The 7,796-nt window shown below is 56.5% G+C and overlaps 1 non-coding gene across 1 annotated transcript; it reads left to right on the top strand.

The window, feature by feature from the left end:
• The first annotated feature begins 6,997 nt into the window (after positions 1–6,997).
• Positions 6,998–7,116, top strand: LOC131872196 (5S ribosomal RNA). Its single transcript, XR_009370373.1, has one exon. It is a non-coding gene; the product is annotated as a 5S ribosomal RNA (ribosomal RNA).
• The last annotated feature ends 680 nt before the right edge of the window (positions 7,117–7,796 follow it).

The raw sequence follows: 7,796 nt of genomic DNA, 5'->3' as shown, positions 1-7,796 counted from the left end.
CTCGCATGCCCCTCTAAATCGACCAATGCTGGCGCTCAATGAAAATCCGAGCGCTACCACCGTTCGAGCGCCAGCATTGGTCGAGTTAGAGGGGCACGGGGGAGAATGCTCCAGTCAACACCTCCCCTATATAAGTTATTTGTCCGATTCTCGCACAACCGTAGTCTGCCTCGTCGAATCAAACAACGGTCCCAGATTCCGACTTCCGTTCCGTAGAGACCCAAAAGCTAGATGGAGGCTCGCAAGAAAGAGAGTCGGCGCATAGCAATCGGGTTTCTCGAACGTTTAGGGACCGAGCTCACTTGCGGATAGGGCAAAATCCGCCAAGCAACCCAAAAGCTAGACGGGGGCTCGAATCGAATCGCCTAGGCGGCCACAACAACGACGTGTTGGATCGACTACCAGTGCCAAACCATTCAGCAAGACTAGTCTGTGTCGAGGCCGGATAGAGATTCTCAGAGAGCGCCCGCATAGCATTTAGGAGACCTGCCGCGTCCCTCACACTCGACAAATGGTGGTGCACGTTTATAAATCCGAGCGATCCCAACCCTTTCAAGCACCAACATCGGTCGAGATAGAGGGGCACGGAGGGGGCTGCGTGAGACAACACAGTCCCCTATATAAGTTATTTGTCCGATTCTCACACATCCGAAGAATGGTCATCAAATCGGACAACAGCCCAAACTTCCGACTTCCGTCCCAGAAAGCCCAAGAGCTATCTAAAACGTTCATGGCCGGAACTCGATCGCGGCTATACCAGTCCGCCAAGCAACCCAAAAGCTAGACTGGAGCTCTAGTCGAATCACCTCTGTGGCCATTGCAAGGACGTGTTGGAGCGACTACCATTGCCGAACCATTCCGCAGGTCGAGTCCATACCAAGGCCGCATAGAGATTCACGATGAGCTCCTGCATAGCAATCAGGAGACTTGCCGTGTCCATCACAATCGATAAATCCTGGTGCAAGATTTTTGCATCCGAGCGCTCCAACCAGTCGAGCACCAGCATCAATCGACATAAACGGGCACGGGGGGAGGATGCTCGAGAACACTACCTCCCCTATATAAGTTATTTGTCCGATTCTCAAGCAGCCGAAGTCTGGTCATCGAATCGGGTCAAAGACCACAACTTCCGACTTTACCCACAATGCAAGTCATCGAATCGAACATCGGCCCCCGAGTCGGACTCCATGCGTATGTCAGGTCATCGGACCCAAATTCCGCCTTCCTGCGCATGGCGGGCCATCAATATCAACTCGGTCATCGGACCCAAACTCCGCCTTTTTGCGTATGGCACGCCTTCAAATCGGTCATCGGACCCAAATTCCGCCTTCCTGTGCATGGCGGGCCATCAACATCAACTCGGTCATCGGACCCAAATTCCGCCTTTCTGCGCATGGCACGCCATCAACTCGGTCATCGGACCCAAATTCCGCCTTCCTGCGCATGGCAGGTCATCGGACACAAATTCAGACCTCGCCAATATGCCTACGTATCGAATCGGTCATCGGACCCAACTTCCGACTTCATCCATACTGTAGGGTCTTTGAGGTTGGCGCGGTGCGCTCAACCCAGGGAGTCGACCCATCGAAGCATACACCTCCCCTATATAAGCTATTTGTCCGATTCCCACACCTGTGTAGTTTGCACCTCTGACCAGGACATCGACCCCAACTTCCGAACTCGACTGCAACGACGGCACCAGCGCCTTGGTGCGCACCTTGCGACGCACAGTCCCAACATTCGCCTTCCTGCACATGGCAGGTCATCGGACCCAAATTCCGACCTCGCGAGTATGCCTACATATCGAATCGGTCATCGGACCCAACTTCCGACTTCATCCATACCGTAGGGTCTTTGAGGTTGGCGCGGTGCGCTCAACCCGGGGAGTCGACCCAACGAAGCATACACCTCCCCTATATAAGCTATTTGTCCGATTCCCACACCTGTGTAGTTTGCACCTCCGATCAAGACATCGACCCCAACTTCCGAACTCGCCTCCAACGACCGAACCAGCGCCTTGGTGCGCACCTTGCAACGCACAGTGCCAACATTCGCCTTCCTGCACGTGGCAGGTCATCGGACCCAAATTCCGACCTCGCGAGTATGCCTACATATCGAATCGGTCATCGGACCCAACTTCCGACTTCATCCATACCGTAGGGTCTTTGAGGTTGGCGCGGTGCGCTCAACCCGGGGAGTCGACCCAACGAAGCATACACCTCCCCTATATAAGCTATTTGTCCGATTCCCACACCTGTGTAGCTTGCACCTCCGATCAGGACATCGACCCCAACTTCCGAACTCGACTAAAAAGACCGCACCAGCGCCTTGGTGTGCACCTTGCAACGCACAGTGTCAACATTCGCCTTCCTGCACATGGCAGGTCATCGGACCCAAATTCCGACCTCATGAGCATACCTACTAATCGAATCGGTCATCGGACCCAACTTCCGACTTCATCCATACCGTAGGGTCTTTGAGGTTGGCGCGGTGCGCTCAACCTGGGGAGTCGACCCATCGAAGCATACACCTCCCCTATATAAGCTATTTGTCCGATTCCGACACCTGTGTAGTTTGCACCTCCGCTCAGGACATCGACCCCAACTTCCGAACTCGCCTGCAACGACCGAACCAGCGCCTTGGTGCGCACCAAAAGTGCGCACTTTTGGAGGGCACTTTTCTGCGCTCCAAAGGTGCGCACTTTTGGAGGGCACTTTTTGGAGGGCACTTTTCTGCGCTCCAAAGGTGCGCACTTTTGGAGGGCACTTTTTGGAGGGCACTTTTCTGCGCTCCAAAGGTGCGCACTTTTGGAGGGCACTTTTTGGAGGGCACTTTTCTGCGCTCCAAAGGTGCGCACTTTTGGAGGGCACTTTTTGGAGGGCACTTTTCTGCGCTCCAAAGGTGCGCACTTTTGGAGGGCACTTTTTGGAGGGCACTTTTCTGCGCTCCAAAGGTGCGCACTTTTGGAGGGCACTTTTTGGAGGGCACTTTTCTGCGCTCCAAAGGTGCGCACTTTTGGAGGGCACTTTTTGGAGGGCACTTTTCTGCGCTCCAAAGGTGCGCACTTTTGGAGGGCACTTTTTGGAGGGCACTTTTCTGCGCTCCAAAGGTGCGCACTTTTGGAGGGCACTTTTTGGAGGGCACTTTTCTGCGCTCCAAAGGTGCGCACTTTTGGAGGGCACTTTTTGGAGGGCACTTTTCTGCGCTCCAAAGGTGCGCACTTTTGGAGGGCACTTTTGTGCACTCCAAAGGTGCGCACTTTTGGAGGGCACTTTTCCTGTGCTCCAAAGGTGCACACCTAGGTGAGCACCTTCGACCACACCTTGTAGCACACCAAACTCTGACTTTCGACTTCATCCGCAATGCAGGGTCTTTGAGGTTGGCGCAATGCGCACAACCATGGGAGTCGACCCATCAAACCCAACACCTCCCCTATATAAGCTATTTGTCTGATTCTCATACATGCGTAGCCTGCAGGAGCAATTAGGACATCGACCCCAACTTTCGGCTTCTAAACGAAAACAAGGTCTTTGAGGTTGGTGTAATGCGAACAACTAGGGGAGTCAACCCATCAAACCCAACACCTCCCCTATATAAGCTATTTGTCTGATTCTCATACATGTGTAGTCTACAGGAGCAATTAGGACATCGACCCCAACTTTTGACTTCTTAACGAAAACAAGGTCTTTGAGGTTGACGTAATGCGCACAACCAGGGGAGTCGACCCATCAAACCCAACACCTCCCCTATATAAGCTATTTGTCCGATTCTCATACATGTGTAGCCTGCAGGAGCCATTAGGACATTGACCCCAACTTTTGACTTCTTAACGAAAACAAGGTCTTTGAGGTTGGCGTAATGCGCACAACCAAGGGAGTTGACCCATCAAACCCAACACCTCCCCTATATAAGCTATTTGTCTGATTCTCATACATGTGTAGCCTGCAACAACGATTAGGACATCCACCCCAACTTCTGAATTCGTCTGCGTTGACCGCACCAAAGGTGCACGCCTTGGTGCTCACCAAAATCCGACTTCCGACTTCTTCTGCTATGCGGGGTCTTTGAGGTTGGCGCAGTGCGCACAACCAGGGGAGTCAACCCACCGAATGCAACACCTCCCCTATATAAGCTATTTGTCTGATTCTCATACATGCGTAGACTGCAGCAATGATTAGGACATCCACCCCAACTTTTGACTTCTTAAACAAGACAGGGTCTTTGAAGTTGGTGCAGTGCACACAACCAGGGGAGTCGACCCATCAAACGCAACACCTCCCCTATATAAAGCTATTTGTCCGATTCTCATACGTGTAGTCTGCAGCAGCGATTAGGACATCGACCCCAACTTCCGAATTCGTTTGCATTGACCGCACCAAAGGTGCACGCCTTGGTGTGCACCCTGGAGTGCACTTTGGTGCTCACCTCGGTGCACACTTTGGTGTGCACCTCGGTGTGCACCAAAGGTGCGCACCTTGGAGCGCACCAAAGGTGTACACTTTGGAGCGCACCACATAGGGTCTTTGAGAGGTTGGCGCAGTGCGCACACCAAGGTGGGTGTTGAGGTGCGTGCCGAGGTGGGTGGGTGCTAGGGTGCGCTCCATGGTGGGTGCCAGGGTGGGTGCGTGCTAGGGTGGATTCCAAAGAGGGTCATAGGGTGGGTGCCAAGGTGGGTTGGTGATATAGTGGGTTCAAAGGTGGGTACTAGGGTGGGTTCCAAGGTGGGTCACAAGTTGGGTGCCAGGATGCGTGGGTGTTAGGTTGGGTGCCAAGGTGGGCTCCTGCGTGGGTGGGTGCTAGGGTGGGTTTCAAGGTGGACGCGAGGGCGGGTGCCAAGGTGGGTAACAAGTTGGGTGTTAGGATGGGTGAGTGCTAGAGTGGGTGCCAAGGTGGGTGGGTGCTAAGGTGGATGCCAAGGTGGTTCACAGGGTGGGTGGGTTCTAGGGTGAGTTCCAAGGTGGGTCACAGGTTCAGTGCTAGGGTGGGTGTCAAGGCGGGTGTCGAGGTGCCTGGGTGCTAGGGTGTGGATGCCAATGTGGGTCATAGGGTGGGTACTAGGGTGGGCTGCAATGTGGGTGCCAAGGTGGGTAACATGCTCGGTGGGTTCTAAATTGGGTGCCAGGGTGGGTGTGCACCCACCTTGCCCGAGGTGGGTGCCAAGGTGCCAGTGTGGGTGGGTGCTAAGGTGGATGCCAAGGTGGGTGAGAAGGTGGGTGATAGGTTGAGTGGTAGGATGGGTGGGTGCCAAGATGGGTCACAGGGTGGGTGCAAGGGTGGGTAGGTGCTAGGGTTGGTGTCAGGGTGGGTGGGTGCTAGGTTGGGTTCCAAGGTGGGTGCGAGGGTGAGTGTCAAGGTGGGTCACAGGTTAGGTGCTAGGATGGGTGAGTGCTAGGGTGCAAAGGTGCCAGGGTGGGTGCTAGGATGGGTCGATGCTAGGGTGAGTGGCAAGGTGGGTCCACAAGTGTCAAGGTGGGTGCCGAGGTGGGTGCCAAGTCGGCGACTGCTATGGTGGATGCCAAGGTGGGTCACGGGGTGGGTGCCAAGTTGCTAGGTTGGGTTCCAAGGTGGGTGCCAACGTGGGTGCTAGGGTGCGTGGGTTAAAGGGTGTGTCACAACGTGGGTGCCAGGATGGGTGCGCACCCACACTGGCCAAGACGGGTGCGGGTGCAAGGTTGGGTTCCAAGCCCGGTCACAGGCTGGGTGCTAGGATGGGTGGGTGCCAAGGTGGGCACCAGGGTGGGTGCACCCACCCTGGCCAAGGTGGGTCACGGGGTGGGTCCTAGGGTGGGTAACGGGGTGGGTACTAAGGTGCGTGCCAAGGTGGGTCATAGGGTGGGTGCCAAGGTGGGCACCAGGGTGGGTGTGCACCAACCCTAGCCAGGGTAGGTCACGGGGTGGTTGTCGGGGTGGGCGTCAAGGAGCCAAGGTGGGTGGCAAGTAGCCAAGTTGCGTGCCAAGGTGGGTGTCGGGGTGGGTGCCAAGGATCCAAGGTGGGTGCCAAGGAACCAAGGTGGGTGTCTGGGTGGGTGCCGAGGTGGGAGCCAGGGTGGGTCCCAAGGTGAGTGCAAAGGTGGGTGCCAGGGTCAAGGTGAGTGCCAATGTGGGTTCCAAGGTGCCAGGGTCAGGGTGAGTGCCAATGTGGGTTCAAAGGTGCTAAGTTGGGTGCGAGGTTGGGTGCGAGGGTGGGTGGGTGCCAAGGTGTGCTAGGTGGAAGCCCGGGTGGGTCGGCATCCCATGGGTGTCGAGTTGGGTGCCTGATGGGTGCTTCTTGTCAAGTTTTAGTCGTCGGGACTCATTTCGAGCCTTAGAGGTCGTTTCTTGTCCGGTTGCCCTGTCTTCGACCTGGGAACCCAATTTTGGTCCTCGGGTCCCATTTTTTTTTGTCTCGCATCCCACTTTTGGCCTGTGGCCTTTTCGGGGTCGATTCTCGTTTTGGGCATCAGAGCATGTTTCTTCTCCTAAAACCCAATATTTGTTTATTAAGTCTCGGAACACATTTTTGTTCTCGTGGACCCATCATGGGTCTTGGAACGCATTTGTGGTCCTTGGGTCCCATTTTGCATCCCGAAACTTGTGTTTTGGTGCTTGATCCCTATTTTGGGTGCCCACCTTGCACCAAGTGCGCACCCGGGGCAAACCGAGCGCCTTGGTGCACCGGGGCAAGATCGAGCGTGCACCCGAGGCGCCCCGAACATGCACCAAGGTGCACTCGGCCCACATGTGAGCGCAGGTCGTTGCGCCCGAGGTGGTGTGTGGGCACCGCGTTGCAGACGGGACACTGCACGCACACGACGCCCCCTACAGGTGCACGCACGTAGGCCGGGCCGGGTGCACACCCGACGCCCTAGCAAGGTGCGCGCACCCGGGCAGGGCTCACACTTGGCGAACGGGGCGCACTTCGCGAGGGAGGGTGTGCACCTCGACGGGGGTGGGTGGCCGGGGTGGATTCGCACGTGGGTCGCGGTTTGCTAAGTACACACTGCGACAAGCTCATAACGGGTGCGATCATACCAGCGTTAGTGCACCGGATCCCATCAGAACTCCGCAGTTAAGCGCGCTTGGGCCGGAGTAGTACTGGGATGGGTGACCTCCCGGGAAGTCCCGGTGTTGCACCCTTTTTTAGTTTTTCGCCGGGCATCGCAATGCTATTTGAATAAACCTTTTGCCCGTTTGCGTTCTCGTCGGGGCCGGGCCGGGCCGGGGTGCGCTGCCCGCACTACCGCGCGCGCGGGGGCGACACCGAGCGCGCACCCGAGGCGCCCCGAGCACACAGGCCACGGTGCAACCCGGGCGTTGTGCGCGCACCCCGGTGCGCCCGAGGTGCTGCGCGCGCACCCAGGTGAAATCGGTGTGCACCTCGGCCAGTGCGCGCTCGGTCGAGTCGCGCACGTTGGCCAAGGTGCACGGTGATGTTTCTTACTCTAAGGTTCCGCACCAGACGCCCGGGACAGGTGAGCGAAGCTGGGCGGGGCCGGGTGCGCGGCCGGGGCAGGTGCACGCAGCTGGAGAGAGCTTTGGAGCACACTTCGGAGCGCACCAATGATGCGCTCCATTCAAAAGTTTCCTGAAAAGGCAAAAAAAGTTGAGATTATAGAATTTCCCACTTGAGAGATTGTAAAAAAAAAAAATTTAAAATGAAGGAAACGCGGGTGCCAAGGTGTGCGCAGCCCAGCCAAGGTGTGCGCACCAAGGCGCCCACCCTGGCGAAGGTGCACGCAAGGTGCGCACCCGAGGCAAACCGGACAATTAACCCAACTTTCGACTTCGCGCGCACCTTGGAGCGCACTTCGGAGCGC

Source organism: Cryptomeria japonica, unplaced genomic scaffold (genome assembly GCF_030272615.1).
Source record: "Cryptomeria japonica unplaced genomic scaffold, Sugi_1.0 HiC_scaffold_533, whole genome shotgun sequence".
Classification (NCBI taxonomy): domain Eukaryota; kingdom Viridiplantae; phylum Streptophyta; class Pinopsida; order Cupressales; family Cupressaceae; genus Cryptomeria; species Cryptomeria japonica.
Note: the sequence above shows the minus strand (reverse complement) of the source record. Positions and strands in the feature narration are given on the sequence as shown.